This window comes from Notolepis coatsorum (genome assembly GCF_963971535.1).
Source record: "Notolepis coatsorum genome assembly, chromosome: 7".
Lineage (NCBI taxonomy): Eukaryota > Metazoa > Chordata > Actinopteri > Aulopiformes > Paralepididae > Notolepis > Notolepis coatsorum.
This window is the reverse complement of record NC_140171.1, coordinates 104872861-104891454: the sequence shown is the minus strand read 5'-3', so window position 1 is coordinate 104891454 and position 18594 is coordinate 104872861. Positions and strand designations below refer to the sequence as shown.

General features: G+C 43.1%; 1 protein-coding gene across 5 annotated transcripts in view; it reads right to left on the bottom strand.

The window, feature by feature from the left end:
* The window catches only part of add3a (adducin 3 (gamma) a), a 239165-nt gene that overhangs the window by 100728 nt on the left and 119843 nt on the right, over window positions 1-18594 (bottom strand). For 2 of the 5 annotated variants that reach the window (XM_084318970.1, XM_084318974.1), the window contains exon 1: window positions 9171-9489. The exons of 2 other annotated variants lie outside the window; for them this stretch is intronic. The gene's annotated coding sequence lies outside the window, so the exon portion shown is untranslated. Of the gene's footprint in view, window positions 1-8102; window positions 8207-9170; window positions 9490-18594 lie in introns of those variants that run through there. One more of the 5 variants, XM_084318973.1, reaches the window with a different exon arrangement.

Below are 18594 nucleotides of genomic sequence, written 5' to 3'. Positions count from 1 at the left end.
TGTGTCTCTGTGCTAGCTAGACATGACTCTGTCAGCGGTAGACTGTGGCCGTCGCCCGGGGCAAGGTGGCAGCAACCTCTCACCCCATGACCTATACTGACCCCTCCAAGCCTCCCCTCCCCCTCCCTCTTTCATCCACTTACCAGCTGTCTGTAGGACCATAATCAACAATGTTTAAAGGAAAACAGCGCTTAGCGCCTTTTGGTTATTAGGTGACGCTTGACTGGCCTTGACCTGTAGCCTCCATCTACCCCTAGCTTAGGTGACTGGCCTTGACCTGTAGCCTCCATCTACCCCTAGCTTTGGTGACTGGCCTTGACCTGTAGCCTCCATCTACCCCTAGCGTAGGTGACTGGCCTTGACCTGTAGCCTCCATCTACCCCTAGCTTAGGTGACTGGCCTTGACCTGTAGCCTCCATCTACCCCTAGCTTAGGTGACTGGCCTTAACCTGTAGCCTCCATCTACCCCTAGCTTTGGTGACTGGCTTTGACCTGTAGCCTCCATCTACCCCTAGCTTAGGTGACTGGCCTTGACCTGTAGCCTCCATCTACCCCTAGCTTAGGTGACTGGCTTTGACCTGTAGCCTCCATCTACCCCTAGTTGTAGCTGTCCCAAAGGCTACAGTGAGCTAGATCTAAGATAATGTAATAAGATAATTTTTTACTGTCTTTATAAACAGTAAAGTGTAGTAATTACACAGAGATGGGCAAAGACAGATTGGGGTGGTATTACTGGGTATGAAAGCGAGAGCAGATTTCATCATTTAAAGGCACTAGTTTTTTACATCAATATATCATTGTAGATTCAACGTCCATATCTTGGCAGAATTACTGCAGAAACATGTTGAAAGACTGATGACAGTGAAAGATAATTGACGAGACCACGACAAGCCCATCAATATCCTCTCTTTTGCATTGATACTGTGTGCGACCGGGTCAGATCCAGAGGAGTTCTTCTGCAGAAGACATTGCAGTACAAGGGAAGCTTTTCCAAACAAACAATAATAAGAGTTGCTTTATCAACAATAATAACTCCAAGTTCATGGTTAGCAAGGCTGTTCACCCTCTCCTCATCAAAACAAATCCCACGCCAGGAGTGTGGGAACAGAATGTTGAGACAGTAAGCAACAGGGCTGGTTTACCCATTTTATATCCACAAACAACAGCTAGGGATATTATGGATTTACCCCGACCGCAGAATCTTCGAGTTAACGCAATAACTCAAATAGCTTTCATTGGAATCTTTTCAAATTTGCGGTGCACATTCATGACGCCTAGTGATATTGGTGACCCCATGACCTTTTCCTCTAGCCACCATCAGGCCAAATGTAAAATGTTCATATTAGTGTATCTAATCACTCAAATGAGTGTATATCCTGTTCTGATTTCCCCCGAACTTGACAAATACGTTTGCCTTACCATAGCAAGGAGGCCCGTGAAGTTCCGAGTCATCTGGCCTCATGGTGGCGCGATTCTGATAAAACTAAAAACGTTAACTACTCCTCACTGGCTTAGATTAGGGCTGTGGTCACAAAAGATGGATTGAGAATTTGGGCCGTTCGGGGATTACCACTGTCAGCCACCGACTAATTGGTACAAATTATTATTATTAATTATTAGGTATCACAACCGATCTGACAATGATATTTAAATGTTACTTGTCCTTTCGGACAAGTTATGTTTTTGTAGATTTTTTTGTATTGGGTTTTTACTACCGGGTAGTCCGGTAGAGAGAGAGAGAGAGAGAGGAGGAATGGGAGACAGAGCAGGGTAAGACATTCGGCAAAGAACGCCGGGTCCGGGAATCGAACCCGGGTCGGCCGTGTTGCGACGGAGCGCATTACGTGGTTCGCCACTCGGGCGCCCCGACAATGATATATTTAGTTAGTAAACTTTAACCCGGTAGCAGCAAACTGAAATGACGATTGTCTCTGGGTGGTGTCAGCCCTGGGGACTTGATTGGCCGCATTGGTCGTAAGTGGTGGTCGCATTGGTCGTAAGTGGTGGAGGAGGGCTGTCTCTAGACAGGAGGCGGACCCAGGAAATGGTAAATAAATGGTAAATGGCTGCATTTATATAGCAGCTTTTATCCAATTTACAATTTGTTCCTCACATTTTTACCCATTCACTCACACATTCACACACCGATTGCAGAGGCAAGGTGCCAACCTGCACATCGGGAGCAATTAGGGGTTAAGTGTCTTGCTCAAGGACACTTCGACAGGCTTCCCGGTAGGAGTGAGAATCGAACCGGGAACCTCCAAATTACCAGACGACTGCTCTACCTCCTGAGCCACTGTTGCCCCAGGAAATGTTTTGGAAAAGAGTGTGAGCCAGTTGTATGAGAGTTATGCAAAGTAGGCCAGTTATACGTGGACTAGAGATTGGAGCGCTGTGTTTTGTAAAGTGCATTGGTGGCAAACCTGATGGCAGACAGGCAGAGTCAATGGTACAAAACATCTACTTGTTGCTGCTCTGGTTATCACGACTCCACCATAACCTGGCACGGTTAGGATGGTCCTCTGGACCAGGGTTGGTTTAGCACAGAGTTTACAACACACACATTACAACAAAGAAAGCTAACATGAGATTTGAGCTTTGCCTACAATTTATTAATGAACTTTACTGAACACACTATTTAACCAAATAGCCAGGTATGTGTAAGACGTGAGTACCTAAAGTAAAATATCCTACTGTCCCCACCAACTCATCCTTTTTCTATGGATTGAAGACGGACTCATTTATTGACGTTTTCACTTTGTCTTTACTGTGATTTGTATGTTTGTTGTGTTCGCGATAAATAGAGATCAATCAATCAATTAATAATTTTTAAAAATTTACATTTTAATCTAATCTAATCTAAATTCCCCCCGGATGAGGAAGCATTATTTTTCCTGCCAAATTGCGTGACTTCTTTCTTGCACAGTTGCAAGCAATTCATAGAATCCTTAACGAGGAGAACAGGCCACATGTTGTACTGTAATCACATTTACTGATGACCAGAGAGAGGGGCCGACTGAATACAACACAGTGTTTGTCTGCAAATAAACAGATGGGGGAATAATAGCCTGTGGCTCTGGGAGTATGATCCATCAATATTAGAAGGGAGTGGCCCGGGACACCTTGTAGTGAGCTGGGGGCTGATGGCTGGGGGCTGACGGGAGCAGGTATTCTGACTAAACACACTGCAGTGCACTCCATCACAGCTGGAAAATCTAACTAAAAGTAGTATGTATTAAAAAAAAGAATATCTCTGGATATATATACTGTATATATACTATCATCTGTGAGCCTGAATGAAACGGATAGCATTTTATGATAAGATATTCCTTTATTGATCCCCTTGGGGACATTCAGGCCATGTCCAGACGAAGACGGAACCGATCTTTTTAGTTTATTTCAAAAAAGTTTTCCGTAAACACGAAATCGCCTCAAGAAATATGTGCGTCCAAACGAAACCACTTAAAACGCTGTATCGCTGCCACAAATGTACAAAATAAACGTCTTTCCTGTTTTAGACGTCACTCTTTTATTTTGAAACCCGCCGACCGGAAGTGTTATTGTTGTTTTCGCTAGCGGAACAACTTGTGTCGTCCGGTTCTGTGCTTTTGAGCTAACGCTAGTTTCCAGAGGAGAGGAGAGAGCCACCGGCTCACATGCGCAAATGCAGCCACAGGCAATCGATGATGAGGAGGAAGAGCTGCTGATTTTAATGGGCAGGAGAGAGAGAGCGAGTCAAAGCCGTATATAATATGGTGCGGTCATAGGCACAACAGCGCAGCTCGAACGACCCGTTGTATTAAATTAATTGATGTTTAACTTGTCCCTGTGTCCAGTCCTTTCGACTAGCCCCACCAGTTCATTGTAAACAATGATGCATGTAATTGTATTAATGTTACTGTGTGTTCTATGTTAATAATGCGCATGCGGGTTAACACATTGGTCGCCAAAATCGTTTTCCAGCATTATTGCCAGCCATGCGTTGACCGCCAACATCGCTGTACAGCGTTTTTGAGATCAATATTTCATTTTTTCGCCATGGCATTCATAATTCATCCACCCACCCCCGGTGCTGCAGCGGGACCCTAAATGGGACTGCAACGGCTCAATACCGCTGCCTGGTGGATGGTCGGGCGAGTTACACTCTCGCCAAAACCGGATGTTGTCATCGGTGCGTCGAGGAAATTCCTCCGGCAGTCACATCTCGCTACGGGACTCCTGACAGACACTCCTTGACAGACACAGTACATTTGGATCGCTGCCATAACGCAATAATCGATATGATTTCGGCGTTTATTGCGCCATACAAACCGGAAATGGATGTAGGTGATCGGCGTCGAATAATTGGGATCTTTCACCACCAGTCTCATCTGCCCACGGTAAGAGAACAGTAACATTATTTTCAACCCGATTGTTTATTCATTTCACTGCAAACCATCTGATCAATATATCAACCCATACTACATAAAGCCGTTACTGATGGTCAAGGAATTATAAACGACCCCCCCCCCTTTCCTCCATGCATGATGAAGCATAATGTATACCGATCATATACATTTGAATTTTTTAATATAGCGTGTAGGGATGCACCGAAAATTCGGCTACCGAAAATTATCGGCCGAAAATGGTTAAAACGGCTCTTTCGGCTTTCGGTTATATGACCGAAAGTCAAATAACGTGTTGTTGTGATGACGTCATCAAAACGCGACTACAGACATACCGGTAGCATGCGCAACATGTAACGTGAGCAGCTCTTCCTGCATTCTACAGCCTGTGATAACTAACTCCTCTTGGGAGTAGGGATGCCCCCCGAAACCCGGTTCTAAACTAAATTAGAAAAAACCGGAGTATTGATCAGCTCCGACGTTAACAGTACTGCTATCAGTAGTCTAGGAGCAGATTAGCTACGGAGCTAACAGTGTACCATCCATCTGCGACGCAACGGTGGCAGCAACAGTGGACACTGAGTAATGTTAACGTTATGACGAGTTCATACTACACTACACGTATGAACTCGACATAACGTTAACGTTACTCCGTTTAAATGAAGTGTTTAATTAGCAGCAATCTGTTGTTGAAAATGTATCGTTAAACCGGAAATGGAAATGCGAGGACAGGAAGTCGTCATCAATCATTGTAGTCTTTGTCTGGAATTAATGTATGCATTCAAAAGTGCTGAATAAATGTTTTATGGGCCCATAATAGTGATTATTAATATTATTTAAGTTAAGTTTAGCCATAATCATGTATTTTGCCATAATCAGGTAGCTTAAAAAAAAAAAAAAAAAAACATATATTTATATTAATCATTTTCGGCCTTTCAGCATTCGGCCAACTGTTTCCTATTTTCGGTATCGGTTTCGGCCAAGAATTTCCCATTCGGTGCATCCCTAATAGCGTGTATGGGAAAGAAACGCCAATCTATAATCTATCATATGCGTCAGGGCCTATAACTAGCGTTTTAGGAATTACAGCAGAAAAGATTAAAAACATACTTATATTCTAGAAGGTATTAACACAACAATGTATGAATGAAAAAGTATAACGTTCCCACATCCTGAACGATAGATAATCGATGTTGAATGGGCCATAGTAATGTCAATATAGCAATACAATTAAAAAGGTTATAGCCCAGCAAAGAAGGTAAACATCTCCATAGGCTTTTAACTGTGGCAGAGAGTGGTATAAGATGGGCACAATGCCCGGTGGTCAATGTGTTAAGGGAGAGGTGGGCTATCACATCATCGGTTCAGAAAAGATACGTACTGGCTTGTAAAGACGGGAACGCAAGGGTGGCGTTGATTGATTGATTTATTGCGTCTTCAGATTTGTTCACTCTGGGACCCGTTCTCAGAAAATAGCGTATTCAGGCTCCCAGAACGCGGTTCTGTCTGGACAAAACGTGCATACAATAAAATACTTTGGTGGATAAACCCAAAATCGTCGTCCTCTCTAGGGATGGGCGTGAGTTAATCGATTACTCGTAGCTATGAGAAAAATCTATCTTAAATTATTAAGAATTTTTATGAACATTTTTAAAAGAAAAAATAATTACATATTTGTTTCACATGTATGTAAGATTATAACTGTTTGTTGGTTTCCTTAAACATATACGTGAATGAACAAAATTAAGTAAAAAAAATATATATATTGTTTTACGAGTAATACACAATCACTCGAGTATATCATGCGATCAATCGATCTGGATTTGTCTTAAAAATGCCCATCCCTACTCTGGACAAGGCCTCAGGCATCATAGCAGCATGGGGGAGGGGGGAGGGGAGGTACAGTTACATGGTAATAGTAGAAGGCATAATACAGGTCATACAATTATAGTACGGTAGAAAAGTTTAAATAAAAATAGGCAGTGTAAACAATATAACAATAAAATAAACTGAGTATATGCATATGAGCAAGCATATGCATATATTCCTAAAGTATAGGAAACATAGGACACAGGACATTATAAAGTATTACCCCCATATATATATATACCTTCTATACCAGGGTATGTGCAGGTTTCAACAAGTTCAATTTAATATCACTTAGAACAAGATTTAATACCGATTTCATGACCATACTAGCAACAGAAAACAGCACGTTCCTTACAAGCTCTCGCCCCCAAAAATATAATACCTGTGCACTTTAAGGCCTTAAATTGAGAATTATGAATGTAAGGGCGTTTTCACACCTGTAGTTTGTTTGCTTTGTTCCGATTCAGGGAGACACAGGGACTATAATGATACAATGTTGCACTTGTCCCTTAGTTCGTTTGTGTTCACACGGCTGTGTGAACAGCGGACCAAAACAAACGCACGCGCGAGCAAACTGTCACTCATTGGTCAGATTTTGGGGTGTATAGCTACGAGGTCATTGTCGCAAAATAATTGACCGACACAGAGTTTAGAACACTGAGGCGCCTCGCCGAGGTGTTTTAAACATAGTGAAGGTCAATTATTTTGCGACAATGACCGAGTATAGGCTATACATTATCCCGCTTATTACATGGCTAACTTACTAACAATATACCTAATTCATTTTACACCATCGACAAGACGAGATCAAATGCAGACGCAGTTCTGTTCCGTCGCTCCGCTGTCATCGCCGGCAGCCGGCAGGTGTGTCTGATTGGCTGCACTGATGCAGTGTGTGTCAGTGGGCTTGATTGCTACAGCTGCGCACAGCGGTCATCATTATTGCTCGGCAGAGGTCCGTTATCAAGTAATAACGGACCTCTGACGAGCGCTATTGACCAATCACAATCAAGCATTTCGGCGAATGTTAAAACGCCATGTAATAAAGCGCGTTAACTTTACCGATCTAGCTGCCTAAAGACTACAAACTGATCCCGCCCACAATTCAATGCGAAAGCGTCATCATGCAGTGCGTATACAGTACGGCAAGTGAGTTGTGTCGGTTTGTTAAGTCGATTGCATTCTCACAGCGTACGAGTCGCTTCGGGTTTGGTTGGAAGTGCGCCGAGACCACCCTCTCTAGGCGGGCTCGGCCCGCTTGTTTTGTTCCGCAACAGAATGCGATTGCTGTGTTCACATATGCCCAAATGAACATAGGGGGTAAACACTCCAGGTTCCGGAACAACAGCTCCAAACGAGCTAGGTGTGAAAACGCCCTAATACTATTTTAGACTGTAGTAGTTCCCTATATCTTGTATGACTTTATTACATTTAAAATAAAGATACAATGTTTCATCATGTAATAAAGTGATGCAATATCTGAAAACATTTGTATATATAAAAATAAACAACCGTCTTACAGTCTTTTACTATTATGTTCCTTACTACTATGCTACTATACTACCCATCATGCTAATATGTCTATACTACTATGCAGTGTAACATTCAAGTTCAACAGTATTTGACGAACAACGCCACTGACCCTTAGCTGCCAGAGATGTACTGTACCTCGCCTGCTGACTTGTTGTTCACAATTAGTAAGTTGCTTTGGATAAAAGCGTCAGCTAAATGACTAAATGTAAATTATGTGAGTCTTACATGGATACATTTTTCCGACTGAGCAAAAGTATACTCTGACTCTGACTTTGTCTCCTATTCCATCCATATCATGGTTCAGGTATAGCTCACCTTCTTTAACGCCACGCTGCTCTTGATATTTAGGGCTGGGGTCTATAGCGGGGTGCAGACAGCTTTCTTCACATGCTGCATGTTGTGACCTTACCCCCTTCGTCTGTTGACAGCTAGCTATCCTGTGTAGAGAGTATAGTCTCCCTATACCTCTCACTTCAGTGAGCAGTAACACACACTCACACATGCCTCTCTCTGTATTGTAAAATACACTTCACACACATGAGCACGTACAACCCCGACCCTCTCTCTTTAACACACACACACACACACACACAATTCCTCACACTCAGATCGTTCTCATGCCCGGGGGAGGCATCAAAGCTTGGCTGTCTGCTCCGTTTGCTGCCACCCCTAAAAATAGACGGGCGGGCTTTTGGGTCGTCTTTCAGACCGAACAGCAACAATACCAGGAAAGAATCTGTGCGTTGGCTAATTATACACACACACACCGGGAGGAGGTGTGTTCCCTGTCTAAACATGCTTGAGACGAGAGCACAGTCCAACATATATTATTGCAGCCAAACTAAAGAGGGTACAGTAAGTAGTATGTATTTGTATGTGCCTTGCCTTCACGTGCAGTGCTTATGTTGTAGCAACACATTACAGGCTATTAAACAGGGTTCATGTTGACCAGTTCAAATCAATAGCATACGCTGTGTGTGTGTGTGTGTGTGTGTGTGTCTCACTGCCTGAGCTCCCTTACAAATAATGGAATCCCCCCAAAATTACAGCCCACTCTCTGGCATAACGTCAGATGTCCTCAAAGCCAGCTGAAAATACAACACAGTATCTCACACGCGCACACGCACACACACACGCACACTCACACTCTCACACACCCACACACACACATTGATTGATTAATTGAAACGTTTATTAACAGATTGCAGAATGGATACAGTACAGTTCAATACACACAATTGTTAAGGGGATGCAGACCAGAGAAAGACTTTCGTCTTGTTTACATCAGGGTCCCCCATTTTCAATTCATCACACACACACACACACACGTCACACACACACACAGACAGACACACGCTCACAAATGAAGCAAGTCCAACCAACCTGGTATTTGTTGTTCCCTGGTCAGTGAACGAGACAAAACAAGAGATAGTAGAACGCCGAGTCAAAACACATGTCTCTCTCTTCCCCGCGCGTTTAGACTCCGACAGCTCCCATAGAGAGAGAGAGAGCCAGACGAGGATCAGAAAACCGGTCGATCCGCTTCTCCCTCTGGTTTGTATATATCCTCTTTGGTCCTAAGAATAAGTTGCCAGCAGATAACAGATTTGCTTTCTCCCAGATTCCACTGGCTACACACTCCTTGACTGCGCCGAAGCCAACCACAGAGAGATTTCAACAGCTGTGACTGTGAGAGAGTGTGTGAGAGTGTGTGTGTGTGTGTGTCCTCAGCAAATGTGGGTGTGTGTTTATGTGGAATAGGAGCTAAAGCGACCACGTGACTGGCTTAATCCCCCGCCCACTGGCAGAAAGAACACACACGCACACACGCACACACACACACAAAGACCTAGACACACACAGGCTGCTCGACCAATCAGGTTTCAGGCTTACACACTCACCACCACCCCTCCTCCTCCTCCCTCTCCCGCTTGCTCTCTCTCTCTTTCACTCTCATTTGTTCTCTTGCTCCTTCACTAAAACTCTCTTGCTCTCTCTCTCTCTACTTCTCCTCAGTCTCATCCATCTCTCCGCCTTTCTTCTTTCATCTTTTTACTCTTCTCCCTCCCTCACCCCCGTCAATCTCTCATTCTTTCTCCCTCGTTATCTCTCTCATTCTCTCCCCCCACCACCACCACCCAGGCGATTGTACTAAAGGTCAGTGTTTATAGGGTTGGCCAGAACGCAGCGTAACAACAGCGGCCCACCCTGCCGCCCACAGCCTCCCTGCATAGCCTTTCCTACAACACTGATCTAGTCCCCTTAACACTCAACCAACTGGTGGTTGCTTGGTCCACCAGAAGTCCCCCCCCCTCTACCTCTAGTGACCACCGTTTTCACCCTACGAGGCTGCAATTAGACATGGAGGTCAAGTATAGGTGAAGGTGTGTATGTGTACTGTGTGTGTGTGTATGTAAACGCATGTGCGTATGCGGTCGGGAAGGGGTGGGAAGTCCACCTTCATCACAATCAATCGAACAGCAAGTGACAGAATTGCAACCAACACAGTCGCGAGGCCCGAGTGATTAAATTATTCCCAGAAAACAACTGAGTCACAAACATTTAATCACCATCTTCAGGGGGAGGGTTACTGCATTAACAAGTTATGCATGAGGACGAGAGAGAGACCAGAACCTGCCAGGTGGCTTTATGGTGCCAACCAAGGTGTGAATGATGCTGCTTGACTTGTATGCTATTGCCAAGGATGACTCTATTATACGTCAACCGAGCACATTCACATGTGGCTCTCAATCCCTCTCATACACATATCAGATGACACTCATTCAGTTGCCATTATGAAGGTGGACCGGATCAAAACAAAAATAAAGACGACAGATGTTTCCTCAGAGGAGGATTGGCTTCCTCTTTTATAAGTGTAATAAGAGAGTTCGGTCCCTAGGGTTTTGGGCCAAGGTCTCCTGGGTAATAAAGAGCTTGAGTAGATGTTTACTGCCTTCCCCTCACAGCCCAGATGATAAGGACTTATTGGAACTTGAGCAAAGAAACCGTGGCCACATCGACACTACAGAGTTGTGTACAATGCAGTGTGTGTGTGTGTGAGAGAGAGAGAGAGAGAGAGAGAGAGAGAGAGAGAGAGAGAGAGAGAGAGAGAGAGAGAGAGAGAAGGTTAATGTGTGTGTGTGTGTGTGTGTGTGTGTGTACGCCTGTCTGCATTCATATTCAAAGCCATTCCATAACAGAGTCTGCTAGCAAACACCTCTGCTCAAAGCCTTGTTTGATTGACAGTTTGACATGGCTGCTTGTCAACACTGTTGCACCTCTCAGACTTGAACCAATAGTGGCCAGACATCTTCTGAGCTGAGTGCTGTGTTTTAGCGACATGGCTGGACTCTCTGGTGCTGAAAGACGATGGAGATAACTGTGGATGCTTCTCTACAAGGGATGATGTAGGATACTGGGCCAACACCACCATGCTAAAGGCTGATCAGTATCTGAGAATCCACCCAATATTCCAATTACCAAGCGCTAACTATGTGTAAAATGTCAGAAATCAAAGCAGACTAGACTTTTGACACATTACTGCCCTATCATGCTAATATACTACTTTGCACTTTGTAACACTCAAGTTCAACACTGTTTGACGAACAATGCCACTGACCCTTAGCTGCCAGAGATGTACCCCTCCTGCTGACTTGTTGTTCACCATTTGTAAGTTGCTTTGGATAATAGCGTCAGCTAAATGGCTCAATGTAAATGTTCTGGTGAAAGATGGATTCAGTTCGGTACGCCATATCGGTCGATACTTTTAACCCTTTCACTACCACACTACCAACAGGTTAACCCTTTCACTGCGACCATACAGAAGGTTAACCCTTTCACTGCGACACGACAAAGGGTTAATCACTTCACAAGGAGTGAAAGGTTAACCTTCTGTAGTGTGATAGTAAAAGGGTTTAAGTTGAGTACTCAAAATGGCAGAAGACTATGACAAACTGTGAAAAAGGCATCTAGGAAGGAATTTGAAAAGTGTCTAGGTGTGACATTTAACAGGAGCGTGAGAAAGATGCATGGAAAGTGGCGTGAGTAGATTGATGTGTGTGTGTGTGTGTGTGTGTGTGTGTGTGTGTGTGTGTGTGTGCCTATAGGAAAATATACCTACTGTACATACCTGCATATAATCCTTCTATATACCTACTTCACCTGCATATAACCCATATGTATGATAGCATGTACATACTGTATCTATCCACATCTGTCTGTACATAACTGCATATAATTCCTTTTACATATCTGTAAATACTATATCTATATCTGTACATATCCCTTACCTACTCTTACTAGTTACACTGCTGGCTAGTATGACTACTACCATAGTGACTTTAGTTCAAGTTTCAAGTTTCTTTAATAGTTGTCATACAGAAGTACAGAATACTTTTATACAAAATGCTTCTTACTGTTACGCTCCAGAGACTGTGCAAGACAAGATAAGTATGAAATAAAATAACATAGTATAGCATGTAAAATAACATAGTATAGCATGTAAATTAGAAGTAAAAAATGAGGTCACAGTGTTCAGTATAGACATATGTACAATGTTCGATGCATAATAGACGTAACTGAGTTACCATATAACAATATACTATGCAGTGTACTAATATACAATACTATATAGTGCAAAGCAGAAATGGGATGAGGTACAATTTAGGTACAATTTACAGTAGGTGTACGAGTTGTAGTGCAAATCCTTTATCAATAAATATAAAGTGTGTTTGTGTGATCTAAAGTGTGGAGAGTGGGTGCTGCAGTGTGTTGTTTGTTTAAGTGAGTGTGTGCGTGTGGGTGTGTGTGCTATGTGCAATTGATGGTTGTTGCATAGTGTTTATTGTTCGTTGAGCAGCCTGATGGCCTGGGGATAGATAAAGCGTCTATATATCATTTATATATTAAACATTTTAAATTGATATATTTTACACCCAATCTAATCACCTGTACATTGTATATTACTATTGAACTTTACTGTTACATTTGCACTCTGGTTGGATGCCAAACTTCTTTTCGTGTGTACTGTACTTGTGCTGTACAATGACAATACATTTGAATCTAATCTAAACAGTGTTTACGCATGAAGTAGTAGAGGATAGACTTATCCATTTTTAATCACCAACACTTTAATCGGCCAATCACACACGCTAATGCAGTGGCGTTTTAGTGTGAGGAAGAGCACACACACACACTTCATGGCTTAATAGCAGTAAGGAAGGTGGGCTAGTGAGTGATCATATGGAAAGCTAAATGGTGCGCGCGCGCACACACACACACACACACACACACACACACACACACACACACACACACACACACACACACACACACACACACACACACACACACACACACACACACACACACACACACACACACACACACACACACACACACACACACACACACACACACACACACACACACACACACACACACACACACACACACACACACACACACACACACACACACACACACACACACACACACACACACACACACACACACACACACACACACACACACACACACACACACACACACACACACACACACACACACACACACACACACACACACACACACACACACACACACACACACACACACACACACACACACACACACACACACACACACACACACACACACACACACACACACACACACACACACACACACACACACACACACACACACACACACACACACACAGGGCCCCAAATGCATCTCACAGATACTGGCTGGCCATCGGTGATCATGTAAAACAGGGCAGTTTCTACCACATGCAAATAGGGCAAAATGAGAGAGGTTTCCCCTGGGGCCTGTGTCCTTCTATACCCCCCAGATATACCGCATACGATATAAGTGTACTTCTCTGGATACCACCTTCATCTTTCTCGTATACTTTGCTGCTGACAATTTCTGCCTACAACATTCTCATCTGCAGTGCAGCAAAATGCCAACTCAGGGTGGCAATAAAGGGGGAACTTCTCTCTCTCCCTCCCTCTCTCTCTCTCCCCCCTCCATCACAGTTCAGACGACTGACTGAGATGTTAGTCTATCACTCAGCACTTTAACCCACTTCCCCAGCCAACGCCATCCCCAGCTGGCACTGCCAGGCCTGACTCAGGAAAAAAAAGGTCACCCTGTGCCCCGCCCCCACCCCCCAATTCCCACTGGCGCTCAGTAGGCACCATGCATTCAGAGTTCCACTCATGGCACCATACCAGCAGGGTATAGGCTTGGTGCTGCATTCGGCCACCTCATCACACAGTGGTTGTTACACCACCTCATCACACAGTGGTTGTTACACCACCTCATCACAGTGGTTGTTACACCACCTCATCACACAGTGGTTGTTATACCACCTCATCACACAGCAGTGGCGAATCCTTATGGAAGCCAACGGATGCCAGGCCTCCCTATTAAAATATGAATTAATATCAAATATGAAATATGAAGAAAAAAAAATATATATATATATATAATTTTTTTTTAATATAGTTTACATTCTTTTTCATCTGTGCATCTGTGTTATAATTATTTTTTCTTTTTTTAATGTCTCCCTCTTCTCCTTCTCACTCCCTCTAACACACTGTCAGACTCACTGTGCTCACTGCAGCTATAGAGGAGAGGAGGCAGGGGGGAGGTCTCTTTCTCCAGCCTCAACCATGTGATTCATGTATGTAGAGTCCAAAACCGATCCTAGCCAATCAGATTCGAGCTGACTGCCACACCTTAAAAGTTTAAAACGGGGCTGTGAGCAGAATCATGAGTGTGGCATCCCCTCTGCACACCTCCCCTCTGCACTCTGAACATTGTATTAACCCGTGACTGCTCCCACGGGCCGAATATTGCCCCGATCCTCGCGATTATTATATTATTATATTATATTATTATATTATTATTATTAAATATTATTAAAAAATATTTAATAATTTTTTTTTAATAAATTTCTTTTGGCTTCCCCTGTTATTTTACCCACACGACGCCACTGCACACAGTGGTTGTTACACCACCTCATCACACAGTGGTTGTTACACCACCTCATCACACAGTGGTTGTTACACCACCTCATCACACAGTGGTTGTTACACCACCTCATCACACAGTGGTTGTTACATCTCATCACAGTGGTTGTTACACCACCTCATCACACAGTGGTTGTTACACCACCTCATCACACAGTGGTTGTTACACCACCTCATGTTACAGTGGTTGTTACACCACCTCATCACACAGTGGTTGTTACATCTCATCACAGTGGTTGTTACACCACCTCATCACAGTGGTTGTTACACCACCTCATCACACAGTGGTTGTTACACCACCTCATGTTACAGTGGTTGTTACACCACCTCATCACACAGTGGTTGTTACATCTCATCACAGTGGTTGTTACACCACCTCATCACAGTGGTTGTTACACCACCTCATCACACAGTGGTTGTTACATCTCATCACAGTGGTTGTTACACCACCTCATCACAGTGGTTGTTACACCACCTCATCACACAGTGGTTGTTACACCACCTCATCATCACAGTCATAAAGAAAAAAGGTCTCATCATTTTTACCCACTGCTAATTATTGAACATTGCTCATTGCACATTACATAACATACATTTTTCTTGTTGGAACTGTACATAGCCATGTTATTTACATTTACATTTAGTCATTTAGCTGATGCTTTTATCCAAAGCGACTTACAAGTTCTGTATGACAAGTCATCAGGAAGGGCACAACTCTATCAGCTGAGTAACAATGTTCATCAAAGTGTTGAGTGCTACAGTGTAGGTTAGTTTATTAGGACAAGTGCATGACAGTAAGGTTAGTTAGGGTTAGATAAAAAAAAAATTATTATTATTTTTTCATATTTATATAGTACAATATCTACATCCTGTTATCTGCACTGCACAACTTTTTAGAACTGTATGTAGTCATCTTATTTTATTTTATTCTATGCTATTTTTATTTTAGTTGATTTATATTATATCGAATGCTGCTATGGTCGAGGAACCACAACGAAGTGAATTTCACTATTTTTTTGCTGTAAGGTACTGAATGACGTGACAATAAAGGAATCTGAATCTGAATCAGAGGTTTGCTCGTTGTCTCAGTGAATCGGCTCTCTTGTTCTACCCTGAAGGAACGCAGGAGGGTTCAAGCCAAGACGACTTGAATGTAGCGGCCATCAGGGCCAGTGATAACCGTAGTTCTGTGTCCTAACGAGGTCCACGCCACACATCGAGGCCTTATCACCGTTATTCACTCTCCTGGTGACTCAACGATGACAACAAGACAGAGCGTTTAGTCTGAAGCCAAACAAGTGACCGTGTGTTCTGTACCGCACGGTTGCCAAGCAACCGTATCGAGTGTTGTGATTAATGAGTCTTTTGCACAGCGTGCACGCTCTCAAGAGTACACCCCTTATTCCTGTTAAGTCATCCTCACTCACGGACCGCCAGATTCAGATTCCTTTATTGTCAGTTCAGTACCTTACAGCAAAAAAAATAGTGAAATTCACTTCACTTCGTTGTGGTTCCTCGACTGTAGCAGCATCCAATATAATATAAATCAAATTAAATTAGCATAGAATAAAAATAAAACAAGATAAAATATGACTAAAATAAAGATGACTATATACAGTTCTAAAAAAGTGTGCAGTGCAGATAACAGGATGTCGATATTATACTATATCAAATTTAAATAACAAAATGGCTATGTACAGTTCCAACTAAAAAAAAAGAGAGAAAAAAGTATGTTGTGCAATGTGCAATAATTAGCAGTGGGTAAAATGCAATGTGTAATACAGTTTAAAGGAACACACCAACACTTGGGAAATTAGCTTATGGTATTCTCCAGAGAGAGAGAGACAATAAGATAGATACCAGTTTCCGCTCTGTGCAGTAGAAAGCTATCTGGCTGCATGTTAGCCTAGCTTAGCACAATGAATGGAAGCGGAGAGTGCCGGTTAGCCTTCGGGAGAGGTGTTAGTTGGACAATGCCTAGGCTTCATTGTACATATGTCTATACTGAACACTGTGACCTCTATTTTTGCTTCTATTTTACATGCTATACTATTTTATTTCATACTTATCTTGTCTAGCACAGTCTCTGGAGCGTAACAGTAAGAAGCATTTTGTATAAAAGTATTCTGTACTTCTGTATGACAACTATTAAAGAAACTTGAAACTTTAAACTAACCGGCACTGTCCGCTTCCATTCATTGTGCTAAGCTAGGCTAACGTGCAGCCAGATAGCTTTCTACTGAACGCACAGAGAGGAGACTGGTATCTATCTTCTTGTCTCTCTCTGGGGAGGCCTGTAAGCAAATTTCCCAAAATGTTGGCGTGTTCCTTTAAGTGCATATTACAGTCCATAATCTAAGGCCGATAACCAAACACTGCAGAGAGGAAGACCTGCATATCTGGCCCAGCACATGCTGCTGGTATCATTTACTCTGAATTCTGCTATCAGTGTACCGTCAGCATTTCCCACCAAAAACGCCAAGTGGTAACAGGAGAAGCGGGGGGACGTTAGCTGATGCTAACCGTTCAGGAATGCAAACACTTGACCTCATTATTGGACCCCTGTCACCTCCTCAGGAGCAACAAAACAAGCTGCGACCGTTGGAGACTTCAGGGGGAGGGGGGTGTTGACGGATGTGGTTATGCTTGAGAAAATAAAACTTGTGGTAATGGTTTTAAGGCAGTCCCGTAGGAATAGTATGTTTTTCGCAGTTATTTTGACTACTCCCACTTCAAAGGACGTGTGCCCCACGAGATCAAGTTGATCTCAGGAGAGCGGCATGAGAACTTCCAGCGGAACATGACTCTTGGTAACAACCCCTCAACTTCATTATACAGTATTACTGTAACATCGGGTGGTACTTCTCATCATCTTAGTCTTATTTTCTGTTAAAATAAGTGTTAAATAGCTCTACATTCTGATAGCCATCACTGATTGATTGATTGATTGAAAATGTTATTAAGATTGCAGAATGGGTACAATACAGTACAGCTCAATACACACAATTGTTAAGTGGATGCAGACCAGAGAAAGACTTTCGTCTTGTTTACATCAGGGTCCCCCATTTTCAATTCATCAGGACATATATGACATACATGACATACAGATAGACAATACTGCTACATCTATACATTTATGACATACCAGATTTACAAATACAGTATTGTTTGTGATACAAAAAGAGTCTAAAAAAAGAGAGTATATACATTTGACGAAGAAACTGTACATTGGAGGAGGTTGGGTAGGTGGGGTGGAGGGGGGGGGTGGGAAACTGTACATTGGATGTGGGTGGGGAGGGGGTGGGGGGGGTAGGTAGGCGGGGTGGGGGGGAAACTGTACATTGGATTATCGACGAAACCTTACTTGGGCTCAAGAAGAGGGTCTCGTGTATTATTGGATTAGGACATTTACTGTACATTGGAGGGGGTTGTGTTAGGACAGTTACAGGGGCCAGTTTCGAATAGCAGTCTCCCGTAGGTGCTCTTTGAGAGTGGTTTTGAAAGTCGGTAGTGATTTACATTCCTTTACAGCTTTGGGTAGGGTGTTCCACATTGATGTGGCATAATTGCGAAACATGTTTAGTCCCTTGTTTGAGCCGAATCTGGGCTTAACATGATTTGTGGAGCTCCCTCTGGTGTTGTGGTCGTGGTATTCACTGACCTTTGGGAAGTATTTTGACATGTACATGGGTACCTTAGTCGTGTAGTGTATCTTGTAGACCAGGCCCATTGCAAGTTGCTGTACTCTGTCGTCTACTCTAAGCCGT